The sequence below is a fragment of the Apus apus genome, chromosome 8, assembly GCF_020740795.1.
Source record: "Apus apus isolate bApuApu2 chromosome 8, bApuApu2.pri.cur, whole genome shotgun sequence".
Classification (NCBI taxonomy): Eukaryota; Metazoa; Chordata; class Aves; order Apodiformes; family Apodidae; genus Apus; species Apus apus.
Window position 1 is genome coordinate 15,107,192 of NC_067289.1, and position 16,739 is coordinate 15,123,930.

The window sequence follows — 16,739 nt, forward strand, 5'->3', positions numbered from 1 at the left end:
AAAAAAATCAAACAAAAAAACCCCAAAATCTTCCGAATGCAGGAAAAAGGAAAAAAAAGAAACTCTGGGCATTCAGAGCACCATGAGTCACCTTAGAGCTCTGACTGGTTTGGAGATCAAGGTGTTTCTTAAGCCCGGTTCATGATGGGATCATGCAGTCCAGGTCAGACAAGTTGGCATTTCTGTTCTAAGCAAAGAGCTTACCTGGCAAACTACAGAAAGGGTCCATGTTTTTCACAGTCCTGTGGCACAACACAGTCCCAGTGTCACTCCATGGTCTCATGCAGATGTGTATGCAGCAGACCTCGGTTTGGGAGGACCTTTAAGGTGCAGATTTCCAGGAGGTCCACACTGCCCATGGGATGCTTCTTTCCCACCTTGTGGGTGATCCCATGCCCCTAGCTCACATCAGACTCATGGGGGCTGTGTCTTCTCCTCAGTCACCCAGGGAAAGCTGCAACCTCAGAGTTAAAGGGTGAGAGTCAAACCTTTGCTGCACTTTTTCTTCTTCTGGTCTGTTTTACCATGCTTTCCCTTCCTCCAATAAGGAAGTTACTTTTTTCACTCTGAAAATGGATTGAGAAGAGGGAAGAAGAGCCCTCCATACAAAAGCCAAACCTCCTGCATGGATGGCACGAAGCTGATTTGCCTCCTGTTAACTGATAGGTGTCCCCTGCATGGTAGGGAGATATTTCTAGGATAGCTTAGGAATCTTGGATGAGATACAGAAATACCTTGCTGCAGAAATTTTGTTCATTCGTGAGACATCAGATGCTCTTGAAAGTCAGGAAAGAAACATCCCTTTGAGCTTGTTGCTCAAGGAACTGCATGTTTTCCTAAAGCAGGAATAGGTGACAGAAAAGCCACCTTCCGTTATCAAATCCTTACAACTGCCTCCAGCCAGGGGGGATGTTTTCCCTGTAACTTTTTTTCCCCCTTTTTATTGTGTTATTTCATTACTTTATTATCCTTTGCTTGTGTTTCTTCAGTTCATAGCTGCAGAAAGTAACTTCAGTTGTAGCTCTCCTGCAGCCAAACTGATGTGCTCCACGTAGGAGGCAGTATCCTGTGAGTGACCTTATGATGACTTCACTTGGTGCCTCGCAGTAACTTATAGATACTGGTGCTGTACAAATGTTTTTGTGAGAAGTATAAATACAAACACCATGAGATCATATATTCTGAACTATAACTGAATGCAGACTCTTGGAAAAAAAACCACTCAAATTCCTCCTGGAAAAATCTGTCAAGCACAGCATGCTTTAGAAATTTTTCCACAATCCCAAATGTACCATGCATCAAACAGACCTCTTTTAGAAAGTGGTGCCATGAACCCCACAGTGCCCAGACATTAGATAGATTATTTGTAGTCCATTCAGGATGGGGAGAGGGAAGGGCTATCTCAAGTCCTCTGTGGTCATGGTGTCCTGAGATGCCTGTCCTTGAGGACCTTCATGGGAACCATTGTCGAAGACCACCAACGAGGAGTCAATTGCTTGCTCTGCAAAATGAGCCTGATGACTTCAATCTTGTGCATACAACAGCTCTTCTTGCCCAGGAAATGGTACTGAACCTGGCTGCTTGAGAGCAACCCAGCAGTACAACTGGAGACTGAGTGGATCATGAGATGGACCCAAGCCAGCATTGACTATGGGTAACAAAGACATATACTGTGCAGGAGACCTTGCTGAAGCTGAGTCTTTCTGGACTCAAGTGCCATCAGTGGATCTGAAATTCATACACATACCTACCCACCAGTTTAGTTTTTCCTGTCTTTCTCTGTATTTCTAAGAAAAGCCAGAGCAATGACAGTCCAAGCAGGACTCCTAAAAGTTTATTACCCTTCTCTGGAGACATCACCCTTCATATTTCATTGGAGAAGATTAACCATCCTGGCAGATGCACCTGCTTGCCATCAGAATAGCCAACTGCTCCTGTGCAAATGATTTAGTGTCAGTTAACCTGGCTATAAAAGGTGCCACAGTGATAACAATTACAGTATAGCCATGGGGATCTCAGAGCTCTTTACATCTCCCATTTGTCTGTTAGTGTCCAATGATGTCACACAGAGCCTGGAGAGGGCAATCGAAAAGAGTTATGAGTTTAATTAAAAGTCACAATGACCATTTAACTAGGCATAATGATGCTGTCCTACCTGCGATTTGCCCAGCACTCAAGCACTTGCTATTTCACATGAATAAAGATAGTCAGAAGCTGTTTTATATTTTGGGGGCTAAAATGGCACATCCAGACCTACAGCCCCTCTAAATCCATGCCAAGGCCTTGGTCCAACATAATCTTTATGCATCTCCCATGGTGCAGAAGCTGGGCACGGGGCCACCCTAGCACAGCCCCTGCCAGGAGTGTGGCCCCAGCTCTGTGTGCTGCACACCAGCCTCTGCTACACTGCATTTTTTTCTCCCTCTTTCCAGCTGTTATTCTTTCATTATTCATAGGAGCAGGGACTGGATGCTGTGACAACAAAGTCTGTGCTGTAACCCTGCAGAGTCTGTCCCAGAGCAGTAAATAGTTGTTGATATTGAAAATAATCCATGTGGGCTTCTGTTCAGCATCAGAGGAGGGGAATACAGAGGCTGTACAGGGCCTCCCATGCCACCTCCTACTCATGCTGCTTTTAATGAGGGTTGGCCATGCTCGTCAAGGCTCTGTCTCAGCAAGGGGCAGCAGTACAGGAACATCTGGCTTGGGAGGGATGCCAGAGCTTAGCCATGATGCAGGACCCCATCCCTCAGTGGGGTCAGCCCTGGTGACTGCTGCAGTGTGTGCCCTGTAGGCACCATAGGCACAGAGTATGGGCTGAGTGGCCACCTGTGCTTCTGAGCAGCACCTCCCAGCAGAAAACCTTCCTCTATGACTCTGTCAAACACTCTGAGCTAGAGGTTTGCATGTAGTCTATCTACCTCAGGCATTTCCTTGTTTTTGGAAGGTTTCAGCTATAATTGTCCTGTTCTCTGTGACTAAGATTTGGGACACGTAGTTTGGAGCATTCTTGTCTCTGGTTTGTTGAAAGAACAAAGTTCTGCCCAAGCCTGGAGGTTGGGCAGGAGGTGCCCACCTTGAGTGCCTCAGAAAGCACACCAAAATTTGTTGCTATATTTCATCCTCATTTTGTGTGGATTAATTTTATACAGCCAACAAAGAACTAACAGTATTTCCTTCTTGTGCAAAGAAATTAATGAATGGCAGGACTGAATTTAGGGACAGCATGGGACAGTCAGAGAAAAGCCTAAGATGAAGTTGTATCCTCAGAGCAATATCTAAATGCTTGCACTGAATAAGACCTGAAGGTCCATGCTGAAGGATGAGGAGAATACCAAACACAAAATTATTTAATACGACATGAACGTCTACTCTGTGGGCTGTGCAAACCACAACACTGAGAGGAAAGGAGGCAGGAAGAGTAAATAATGATCAATAAGACCTGGAGGCCTCCTCCAGTGCCTTTATCTCATGGGTACAGCTGGAAGCAAAATAAAGCAGCCTTAGCTCTGATACCGCCTAATTCCACACTGTCAGGCAGCACAACTCTCACATTCTCATAGTATTTTAATTTTTGTAGTAAGTGAATATACACAGCCAAAACTTTTTTGTTATGTCTCCCAAAAATATCTGTGTGCTTGTCTAGGGATGCATAAAACCCATTATTCTTCCATTATTCTGTTTACCCTAAAGGTCCACTTCAGGTGTGTGTCTGCAAAGTGGGGTCTCCATTGTGTTTCACCTCTTTCTATGAGAGCCCTGGCAAGATCTCTTCCACAAAGAAGCCACCTTTGCACAACATTAAGCTCATTTTCATAATAAATTAGTCCCAGGGTTTTTGATTACTGTGGGTTGGAGAAAAATTATCCTTCACTTTGCTTAGCCAATTTATGGACAGAGAACTTGGTTGCATGACATGATAAAGCCATTTATTTGTGGAGCTCTTTGACCTCCCTCATGCTTGCTTTAATCCTGTGCGTCTCTGAGGCCTTAGGCTCTTTCAGAAACTTGGCCAGGCTCCATCATGTTGTCTCTTCAGCTTTCTAGTAGACTAGATGAATGTCAAAACCACCTAATTTATCACTGATTCTGGGGTTAATTTCTCTCCTCCTGCCCCGAGATGCCAGGTTAGGACCAAGGGGAAGGAAGGCAGCTGGAGGCTGGGACCCTTCTCCATTACTTGGGACTGGGTGAGGTGATGAGGAGGGGGAGGTTTCCCTAGATTTGTTTGTCATCATGAACACATGATTCTGGATTGCAAACCTTTCACCCACCTTCTCCAAAGGCAGGTCAAATTTTGAGTAAGTTTACATTAAGCTCCCAAAGAACCTGGTGTGATTTATAGGTTAGGAAGGAAAACATGCAAACCCAGGTGCTTTTTGGCACAAATGCAGGCAATTACACACCTATGGCTTCCAATTAGAAACAGTATTTAGCACATCTCTAGCACCTGTAGCCTTTGCAGTAACCAGAGTTCTGGGAATATGGCTCCAGAGGGGTAAGAGGCCTATATAGGACCTGGCCCTCAGTCTGTGCTTTTTGTCTGCTAGCTTGGATGCATGTAGAAGATTTTTCCATATAACCATGATCTTTCTCTTCCCAGGTCATGCCAAACTGCCTAATCACAGCAAGAGTATCACAGAGAGCAGCAGCCTTCAGGTGGCAGCCAGTAATCTATCCAGCTCCAGTGCAGCAGCTTTATTTGACCTTAGAGAGTCTGGAAGATTTTGTTTCCTTTTGTGGCAAAACCCTATAGAAAATTTTTTCTTTAAGACTTAATATAGTCAAAGTATTCCTAAAAAGATTTTACTCTCCACCTTTCAGTGTCCCATCTCAAGGCCAGTCCCTACACAATGCTCCTAGCAACAATAACCTGCTCTCACCAGCTTGGTCGTCCTGCTGTGGAACTAGACCTGACTGCAGACCCAAGGGAATGGGTGCCCATCAATGTGGTGAGTAAATCAGATGTATACTGGTGAGATTTTTTGAAGCATCACAAGTTTCTTTTTAATCTCCTTTTCTCTCTGCCTAGCTGCTTTCTGGTTTTATGTTGTGACATCCTGAGAGAAGGGGCTGTTTGTTTTGTTTTTTTTATTCTGCATTTGTACAGCACTTTGCACAAGTCTGAAGTGCTGCCATAACACATATATATTCCCAAAATTCCTGTGTATATAATAGATTATGTTGCTTCCTGGTCTCATGATGAGGTGCATGGTTAACCTATCCATCTAACACCTGGACCAGCTCCATAGCTGGTGTAAACCAATAGAGATGCCTGGCTCTTGTCTTGTGGCAGCAGGGTTACTATATTTAACCTGACAGTCACTGAAATATTATGAATGCCTAGAGATTTCTGTCTGAATTTTTTTGTATGCACCTGTCACTCCAAGAGAACATTTGGTACTGGGCAGTGCTGGTTATTTCTTACCAACTCTTAGCCCTTCAGGGAGAAGTGGCTGCCCTGGGGACCTGATCCCAGCTCTGTGCTTCACTGACCCTACTGACTGTACTGGGAGTCAGCAGAAATCTCTTAGAAATAAATAGGTAGCACTGATGCATGAGAAAAATGTAGCTCAAAATATGTGTAGGGGAGGGACACCTTGTTCTTTTCTCTCCTAGCTGTTTGGGTAAAGGAGGAAAAAAAAAAAAAGCTAAGACATAAATAAGACAAGGATTTATAGTCTCAGTGTTGGGTTGCAGAGTGTCACTGAAATGTCTGGCACTAGTAGCTGATTCCCCTTGTATTTGGGGCTAACTCTGCCCACTTCTGCATGGACCCTACTCTGTGTTCAGGGCAGAAGGAGTTCAGCCTAGACATAGATTTTAAGCTGGACAAATGCAAACCTCAAGTAATGCTTTCTTGAGCACAGAAGCTCACTCTCTTTGCACAGAAATGTTTGTGTGTGTGTGCAAAGCCGTGGGTGCAACGTAGGGCAGAACAAGCTGCTGTGATGTTTTGTGATGAAAAAGGACAGTGAAAGAAAAAGGTCCCATTTTCTCCTGGCCAAGCCTCACTGGGGAAACTCCAACAAAATCAGTGATGTTTGGCCCAGAAAGCAAGCATGTTGGCATAAGCATAAAAGGAAGCAACCAAACACTCACAGATGATTTATGAGAATTCCTAATGCCTTTACTGCTATTTCCTCCAGCTGCCCAAAATCCTTCCACACCATCTTCCCATCTGAGAGCAGGAATTAGCCTCCTTTTTCCTAAATGCTAAATTTATGGAAGACATCCCTGCAGGTGCCCATGGAGATGGGTTCAAATATCAAAGGGTTTCTCTTAAAATAAACATGCTCAAGCACCCCTGGAAAACCAAACACCTCCCTTGGGCTCCTTTAGTGGGCAGTGTTTACCCTTGTGGAAGCACAAAGTCTGTGTGTAATGGATACATCAACTAGGGAAAATCTAGCACAAGCAGATGGGCTGTGTGATTTGATATCTCCCTCACTGCAACATGGCAGTGTTATTTTGCCTCAGATTCTCTGCTTGTTTGTTCATCTCTTCCTGGCAGTACCTGATGCTCATTTTGTTCAAGAGCTGTAGTATGCTTTTACATGGGTCCTTCAGTTTCCATCTACATCTCCTGTTCTTAGGGCAAGAGGCCTCTGGGACCTCTGCAAAACCATTGTTAAAGCGCTGCAGAAACTTGCCACAGTTTAGAAGAAGGTCACAGACCTTTGGTCTTCCTGTCAACCTGACCATTGTGAGCTTGTAAAGTCAGTGTAGCTTCTCATCTCACCTGGGGAACTGGGCTCCTGGTAGATCTTACTGACTCCTTATTTCTAGGGACAGATGCTCAAAACAGGCTTCTTTGCTCCCATGTAACTTCCAGTTGGAGGTATATCATATGATCATATGATTCCATGTGCTGTACTGAGGACAGGAACCAAAGGTGGTAACAGTTTTTTAAGCAGCTGGGGAGTTGACAGTGGCTCACCAAGACCACAGGCCTGAGGAGATGCCCTTCCTCACTGCCAGCTGGCACTGAATCTACTGTCAATGACAACTTTCAGCACTGTAATCAGAGCTGGATTGTGCTATCTTCTCTCCTCAGGCTCTGTCTCTAGTTGCCATGTAGTCGGTGAGCCATCCCACCTGGCCCAGGGACTGACCCTTGCATCTCTATCAGGGTGTCATTTTCTGGGAGAGAAGGGTTGAAGAAAAAGCTGTGGGTACAGCCTCTTTGTGTGCCTCTGATGTGCAGGATCCTGATCAGCAAGCCTCTTTCATGGAGTCAGAGAAAATCCCCTGAAGCCCTACCTGGCAGCCAAGCTCTAGCCAATGCAGCATGAGCTGTTCTGCTCAGATGGTTAGTACAGAGGGAGAAAAGTTTCCCAGAGATGACTCACAGATTCCTGGTGATGAATGTGCTGACGTTTTTCTGAGGTGAGGTCAGCTTTCATGAAGCACAAATGCTGCAGAAGGGGCTTAGCTGTTGGCTTGGGCTCTATCCCATGCATGTACAAAGAGGCACCAGCAACAGCCCCAGTGCAGAGTCCAGCACTGGTATACATCCCTCTCCAAGGGCTGAGCTCTGCCAGCCTCTCCTTTGCCATTTTTTCCTACTGGATTAATATCTGTAGATTTTTCTGGAAGCAGAATATCAGCAGTTCCTTGAGATTTGGTCAGCTCTGATAAACAGCATGTCATGTGCTTATAGGCAGAGGTGGAAGCAGAAAGAAAAACAAGGAAATGCTGCAGGCATTGCTAACATCAGACTTCTATTTTAGCTTTCAAGGTGGTTTTCCAGATTTAATTGCATTCAGTAGTTAAAAAGCACATTCATTTCTTCATTACCTGCAGCATATTGGGTGTCCCTGTTCTTAAGTTGTTTTGATTTCAAGGTATTTGAGAGTTTAATAAGGGTTTGTGTTTGTTTAAGGAATCATTGCCCACCCAATTGAAAGATAATGGGATGCTGTAGCCTTGCCAAGAGTTTTTATGCTTCAATAAAACAACAAGCAATTCACACAAGGCAGTAAAACAGTACCCTGTGTCCCCAGTGAAGAAACACAAAGCCATGTTTGAAATGATGTCTAGCTTAGAAAACAAATCCACTCTTACTCAAGGCACTCCATAAAATTAAGTAGGTAGAAAATACCTCACATACTCTCCTTTTCCCAGAAGTTTGGAGACTTAGAATAAAATGTGCTTGAAAATCCTGTAACATATCAGCAGATTGATTATTCAGTATGACTTTCAAAGGGGCATAGGCTTGATCACATACTCCATCATCCCTGATTTCTTCTATTTTTGGTCTCTCTTACTTTTAGAGCCCCACTCAGTTATATGAAAGGTTGGAAGAGCCCATCTGATGTGATGGACTCTGTCTCTTTACCCATTCTGCTGCAGGGCTCAGGCATTTGATGGCATTTCCTGCACTGGCATTAAAAAAATGTTGGAGGCTCTACTGTCCTTCTGCCTTTTGAACTGTTCTATTGCCACCTGTATCCCAGGGCTGAGAGCATTCCTGATCCCCCTGAATGGCCTCTTGTTGCCTTGCCTGCTTATTTTGTAGCAGCAAAGGAGGATTTTGGAGTGTCACAGTGAGCACTTGTGTCCCATGGAGAATTATGGTAGTAGGGAAGTAAGAGCCCTGTGTCCTCAGAAGTATGCTGTTGCATGTCTTGCCTCCGTGTGAGTCTTGAGCTTCAAAAGCTCAAGATGGAGCAAAAGCTGGGGCTCCATCCAAAAGACCTCCCAGCCATAAGGATGCTCAGCCCTGCCCCTTCAGGGACTGCTGTAGAGAAGAGAATTCAAGTTCTGTCTTAACTAAAGTGGCAAGAAGAGGCCTGAGCACCAAATGGGGTACAAACCCCATCTTGTTCTCACACCCTGCTTACTCTTGGCAGAAAAAGGTTTCTGCTAGCTCTTCCAGTGGGAATGCTGCAATGAAGATTGAGCTTTATATTTTGCCTATATGCAGCCATTTACACCATAAGTGTTGCTGTTGGCAGTGCAGCAGGGACAGCACTGATGAAAAAAGACTCAGTTTTGCAGATGACAACTGAACTGAGACCCTGAAGCACAGGATGGCAAAAAGCATGGCAGAAAACCATAGAAACACTGCCCTTGATTACAGTTGTGAGCCAGCAGGAAAACACACTGGGGCTGTTCTTGCAGCACCTTTCAAAAAAAATTGATCCCAGCATTCCCAAGTGTGCTTTATTTCAGAAGCTTGTAGTCATTTATAACAGCGTTAGCCCTATGGGCATGAGACACCCCCAGATCAGCATCCAGCTGTGGCCAAGGACCTTCTGAGAAGCTTTTTAGGACTGCACCTTCACCCAACCAGCTGCTAATCCCTTGGAAATGCCCTACACCCTGCTGGGAAATGCTCTGCTGACCTTTGGCTCTGGGCGCCCGCCAGCCTCTTCAGCAGCTGCTGCTCTGAGTGACCCTCCTGGCTTTGAACAACCGAGGCTGTTTAAAGAAATAAATACACAGTCCAGCCAGTTGCAAAGCCAGGTTCACAGCAATCTTTCCTGACAAATAAGGTCAGAATCTCCTTAAACAGAAACGCTTCCTGGCACAAAGATTAAAGCTTTCACATATGTCTTTTGCCATTAAAATCCCACTTCTCATAAGAAACCTTCTTCCTTCTCCTCTCGTAAAATATCGGCACATTCGAGCCATCCACTTGTCAGGGTATGATGGATTAATGCAGCAAGAGGTTGCTGGAGTTTTTAGCTCTCCTTGTCTGGTCATATACTTTAAACAGCACTCTTGGCCTGGCAGACTGAGCCAATTTCACTCATAGTCCTGAAGGCTTGGCCAGGGGGATGCTTGTGAGACCAGATCACTGTTCTCTGCAGAAATTACAGGGGTCAAAGAAGTAACCGCACTCTAATTTCTAACAGCTGAGATCTTCAGTGCAAGGAGCACATACAAAAGCAGCACTGTGACTTATTTTTCACTAGAAGATATTTTACAGAAATTAAAAAATTAAGGAAAACAGAGTCCTTGCTACTGTACTCGGAGATCTCCTCTTGGCTACCAACCTAAATCTTTTTTTGGACAAGTCCCAAAGGTAAGACAATCTAGGAGAGAGGGAGCAAATGCACACTTGGGTCTATTTTTAGTGATTACAGTAAAGCTGAGATCTTTTTCTGCCCCCAACCCCCAATTCATCCTCAGCCAAAAAAAGCCCTGGAGAAACTGCTGAAGGTCTAGTGAACATCCTATGACAGTGACGCCCTCTCTGCTGGGTGCTCACCCTTCATGCCTGACCGAGCAAAGGGCGCCCCCAGAAGATGCCTCAGGGAAGAGAGTCAGGAGAGCTGGTTCTTCTGTCTGGAGTGATTTCAGGTTATATTTCCCTGCCTGGGTTCACAACACCTTGTGTGTTGGGAATCAGCTCCCACCGAAGCCTTCTCCTGCTCCCCTTGGAGGAACAGCCACTAATCACAGCATCAGCTTTCACAGAGCACTGCACCACAGGGAATACAGAGGCACTTTCATTTCCCATTCTTCAGCAGTGTTTCTCTTCTGCAGTTCCTCTAATTACAGGGAACACTTTCATGAGACAGAATATTTGCTTCTCTCCGTTATCACCATCTGGATTTGCTGCTCTTGCCATATGTTTCCCAGCTGATGTGACAGTCACCCTCTGCAGTGCCACTACTGGCAGGCATGCAGCTGGCATTCCTGGTGCTTGGCACTCCTTAGCAGTGAAGGAGAGGGTGGCAGAGGGGACCTCAAGGTAGAATTTCATCTTGCAGGTTTCACTGTTGACATTGAGCAAACTAGAGTCATTCTGCATTCTTACCCCACTGATCCACTCTATCCCACAGTTTCAATGCCCAACTTGTCTGTAATTTATACTACCATGAAACCGGAGTAAATATGATGCTGCTGCAGGAGAATTATTCAGCTCTACTTCAGCTTTAACAAAGGCTAAAAATTGGCCATGGGGTAAGAGAAGGAAAGAGAAAAGAGGATGATGGAACATGTCATTGTTTGGATTGTCAGAATTGTTCCCAAACTGAATGTTTTACACTGGCCTAGAGCAGCTCTTCAAACAACCATGTTATTCAGCCACTGATTCGAGTCTTCTTCTTCCACTCAGCCCTTCCAGCCCTCCCATCCTGTCCTCTAGCAGGTACAGGTACAAAGGATGGAGTGAGATGAGGAATAATGGTGCAATCTCCTGCATGACCTAGCTGGGAACAGACCCTCAGTCTCCTGTTTCCCTTTGACCAGGCTTCACTGTTGTGCCTGAACAACTGTTGAGAAGTATCTCACGGGCTGGGAGCCAGGATGTACCCCTGCTGCTGGGTGTTATCAAGCTGGTACTGAGCAATGCAAAGTAGCTGCTATGGACCCACCCCCAGATGAGTCCAAGCTTTGTCTCTTGCACTCTCCCAGCCTAACTCTGAATTTTTTTTTTTTTTTTTTGTCATTTGCCCCAGGACTACACAGTTGACTTCAGTGCTCCACCTCCAGAATGACATCTGTGAGGAGAGACCAGGACCCCAGAGGTCTGTGTATTACACAAAATGTCAAGAATTCAAGTTCTGCTTCCTTTCCCAGGAGTAATTTCCCTTAAGACAGGATTTTGCTGAGATGTTCTGGGCTGGTTATTCCCTTCCCACATCTGGGTGGGAAGCAGTGTGCCAGCAGACTGCCTGCCTAGCAGCTGTGGTAAAGTGAGTTTTATGTGTATAGTATTAGCAGAGCATTTTAGGATTCTCTAGGATGAAAGCTACTATAAAAACCTAGCACCTTGCAGTAAGAATGGTTCTGCCAAATGCACTTTGGAGTATACTTGTTTTTAACCTCCTCTGGGCCTCTGTCTCTGCATGTGCAGTGTCCTTGATCTGCCCCAACATCACTTTACCCTCATTAAGATGTTTTACTTTTAAGTGGGGCAGATCTTTGAGGACATCAGGGAACCAGTACAGACATACACTGGCTTATACTTAACTGTACACCATTTCTTCCAGTTTCCCTTGTGTTGCAGATGAGCAGGCTGGGGATGTCGATTTATGCTTCTTGGTCAGATTAGTCAGAAGTACATTAATGTACAAGGAAGATGAACTGAGAAAGGGTAAAAATTATATAAAGTGAGAAAATTCAATCATCAAATCATATGACAGTTATTTTCAATGCATAGTCTGGATTTAATGAGACACAAGGAACCCAGTACTTGTGAAAGTGAGCTGAATGTCTTTTGTAGTGTGTCAGCCCCCCACCTTTTCACTGAATAATGAAAATTAAAACTGCAAAAGACTGGTACGTCAGAGCTCCTCTCTGCTTCTGCCACGGTGCCAGCAGTAAGAGCTGCTGCTGTTTGCTGTGGTCCTGCCAAGGGCTGATCCTGGTCATCACTGCCGGTGCTGAGCCATGCCGCTTCCAGGGACTTCCTCTCCACAGCACGTGTCCTACCATTGCCAAATTTGTTCTTAATCTCCTCAGTGGACTCTCTGCCTCTTGGCCTTCCCCTGCAGCTCTCTTCCCTCCTCTGATTTCATGGGCAGGATGCTGGGTGTCGCCCTGTGACAACCCTCCTTTCTCTCCCATCTGGTTACCCTCCTAGCGGGCCTTCTCCCCCTGCCTGATGTTTTCTTCTTTCTTCCCACAGTAAGTTGGGGTCTGGCTCACATGGAGAGCTCTGAGAGGAAAATAAATATATTCTCTCTCTGTTTTTCACTGCTGGACAACTCATGGAGAAAGGAACTCAGGGAGAAAGGTCTGTGGACAAAACCTTGCTGTTTGCAGGTTACATTTCAGAGAGGGATGCTACATCTACCTGAGCTGGCTCAGCAGCCACATGGCTTTCACCTAATCTTATTTTAAAATGTTTTCTAAGTGATGTTGTAGGACTAGACAAGAACAGATTATGGGAATGACAAAAATAATAAATGGATCCAGGTGCCCAAAGTATGACTTAATGTGTAGTAAAAACAAGCACAAGGTCGTGCAGAGGAAAACATGGCCACACTAGATTTGGGGATAGTTTTAATTGGGCCTCATTTGACATTTCCACTAAAAGATACAAGCTGTGTCAAAACAGCTATTGAGTGGTCTTTCAATATTTTCTCTGTTGTCCTACTTTGATGTCCACATCTTGCAGCAGAGCTGCCAGAACAAGGAAACCTGGGAATCAGAGCCACCAGATGTTTACCCCAAAGATTTTCACTGTCATGCTTTTCATGGGGAGCTCTTCTCTGGAGATGTGGTAAGTCCACAAATATCCACACCAGCTACACAGAAGCCAGGGTTACTCCATCCACACATTCTCATCTTCACCAACAACCTTTTTTTGGGCAGAAGAGAAGGTTTGCTGTGTGTGGCATGTCTCCTCCATCCCCTGTTTGTCTTCTCCCTTCTCACAGCACTGTAGGATACCACAGTCATGTCGGAGAGAAGTGTCACCTGTAGCTCTGCCCTTCCTAGATGACTTTCATGTTCTTCAAACCTTACTCGATCAGGCCACTTCATCCAGCCTGTCCCACCACCATCCTTTCACCATGTGAGGGACCTCCTAGAGCTGCAGCCAGCCTCCAACTGTGCATGCACACGCTCTGCACTTGACCCATCAAGTCAAGGAATGTCACCAACTTTGGTCCAATTACAGCCATCATGAATTGGACCCTGTTCATATTCTGAAACTGAAACTGCCACAGCTTACAGCAAAAGTTCAGACTGTTACACAATGAAACCATTCACACGTCTCATTAACTCCAGACTATGCATTGAAAAGAACTGTGTCATGTGATTCGATGATTAAATTTTCACAGTTTGTATAATTTATAGGTACCTTCATCTTCATAACAGCAGCTCTCTCTAAATATGTAAGACTTCTTGTGCTTTTGATCTTTGTCAGGGTAGGAAAATTGCTATGTAGAACACAATGCAATAATTCCTTAGTGTTATTAATTGTTGTCATCTTAAATAATGTAGGCCATGGAGGTATTTTAAATCCAAGTTCAAAAACACAGGCTTGTGGACAACCTCTCCAAGACACAGTGCACCTGTGGGTGTGTATTTTGTACTTTTTGAACTTTATTTTTGTTGTTTTGTTGGGGTTTTTTTTTGTTTTAATTTATAATGGCAGTGAAGCAGAGTCCAAGTTTCTGAGTAAGCAGAGGCACTTGGAATGTAATAAGGTTATATTGTTGCCTACACATGGGAAGACACAAGAATCTCCTGCTTATGTGATTTATATTATTGTGTTTCTTTGAGTGCCAGCAAAGAGCCTTGTGTTGTGCTTGTCTCTGCTGTTGCGTTAAGGTTTTATAACAGATCCAGCCAGGGAGTTTCTGTGTATCACAAAGCACCTGCAAACTACAGCACTTTGAGGCACAATGAAGGGAACATTTCAGAGGTGGTTTTGAGGAGTTAGTTTTGGTTTGCACTGCAAAAGAGAAGTGATGACAAATTCTAGGGCACAAAACCTTGTCCAAAAGAGGCAGAGGTACAGTAAGTCCCATGAAACAAAGCAGAGAAACAGGCCAGACCAGGACAAAGAGAAGAATAAGCTGTCAAAGCTGGTAATAGTAATGAAGTTTAGCAGAGAGAGCTGTAAACAAGCATGTGTCTTCTGCCTGGGCTGAGGCAACTTTACTGGATGCTGAAAAGGAGAACATGAGAAGGCTTTGACACTGTGTGAGGAAGGACACAAAAGTGTGTGATGCATTTAGAGGAACATTGTAAGCAGAGCTTTGCTGGCAATCATTTTGTTCATCTGCAGAGGCAATGTCTCTGCAGATGTCAAGAGAAAGCAGTAAAGAAGAGCCAGTTGTCAGCAAGTTAACGAGACGGACATGCCTTGGAGAAATGTCAGGATAGAGGCCTGCTAGGACAGAGGATATCCTAGGGTCTAGAGATTGTAGGGTTATGGAAGAAGAACATACAGCATTTGATCATAGGTCAGACGTTTGTGAGAAAATTATGGAGTTAGTTGCTCCCAGGCTCTCAGTCTACAGAAATAACACTATATGGGAGTAAAAGTGAAAAAGTGTAGGAGGAAAAATTAAAGGCCCTTCTGTCCACCTGTGATGAACTCAAGGTGACTCATCCAGAGCAATATGTCAGAGGCAGGCACAAATATTCAGTGAAACAGCTGCAGGGAAGCAGCTTTGCAAGTCAGCAGCAAAGAAACAACAGATGCAACCTGGAGTGGATAGGGTGGCTTCCCCAGCACGCCCCTTGGATACCCTCCATCCATATCGTGCTCTGTTGCAATGTGCTGCATGTTGGTATAACCAGAATAACAATTTAAAGTGAAAATTACTCCTTGGTCACTCAGCCTTTCACCCCTCTCAAACCTAAACTGGTTTTATTGTGACTCTGATGGTGATTTTTTCCTAGAAGGAGACCGGACACCTGGTAATTATTGCTGCACATGTATTTATTTGGTATCAATTTCCTGCCATCTACTGACATTCATGACCACTCTCACACCTTCTTGAATGAAAAAGATGTTGGACAGATGGAGGCATTCTACAGAATGCAGACCTGGCTTTGGGTCTAAATCACAAAGTACTGCAGTAAAGGTTTTGATATATTCAACTAACTTGCACTTTCGTACATGAGGCAAGAACCTAAGCTCTTTAGTGAGGGTGTGTTGTACTTTTCCATCTGATTCAGAGCTCTCTCTTACTGAGGTACATGGCTGAAGAGGTCACCTGTGTTTGATTTGGGAATTATAAAGTTTGTCCATGAATTAAGTACTAAGGCACATCTACAAATGAAACAGAGAGGGCTTGAAACTTAGGTCTGCTTGTAATGTGCATGTTGAAAAGCCATTTTGAAAGGCATTCTAAAATTTGCTCTTATCTGGTTGCCAAATCATCAGTGGTTTGACCCACATATTGGGGTTTTCCTAAAGAAAAAAAAAAAAGCTTCAGATGAATCTATTTACGTAGGAAAAGATCTTGAAAAACAACTGCATAGGGGCCAGGATCAACATCTGAACACGGGCTGAGTTGTTACATTTTTAAAATTATTCCTTTCATTAGAGGCATGAGGGATATCTCAGGCATCTTGGGGCCTGATTCAGAGTTGTAAAATCCTAAACTAATAATTGCTCTTCTGGGTGAAATCCCACCTTTATATCTGCTAGGCTTCTAAACCCAGCTCCTTCCCAACTCCAATAAGGGAAGCCCACTTTGCCTGTTGTGCTGCTGGCTGTAGCAGCTGCAGTGCTGCATTTTTGTGGTTCAGATCTTCCACAGGAACATGACCCCCAACAAGGGGACCAGCACATTTCTTTACATCTGGTTGCTGCCTTTGCATTTAGTCAGTGACCAGAGCTACAAAAATAAGAGTGGTTGCTCAAGCCACTGCACTGCACACCCTAGAGATATCCTGGGTTGAGTGCTTTGTATGTGCCAAATATTTTTGAGCTCTTTGCTGCCATCAGGTAGCAAGGAAGCATCAAGGTGAGGGAAAGCACAAACTTTTGTGAACAAAGAAAGCATGACCCTAGGCAAGAGGGCTGCAAAGCTGGGGTAGTGGCATTCTGGTCCTAGAGTGTGTGGGCACCTACAGAAAAAACCCTGGAGGAAGTGCAGCAGAGTTGGGCTGCAGGCTGCCAGAACTAAGAACTTTTCCTTTACTCTTTGAAAAAGGATTTTCAGTTAAACAAATATCTGGATGAGAAAATTGTAGAATCATAGAATGGTTTGGGTTAGAAGGGACCTTAAAGATCATCTAATTTCAACTCATCTGCATGGGCAAGGACACTTACATATGAAACAGGTTGCTCAAAGACCCATCCAACCTGGCCT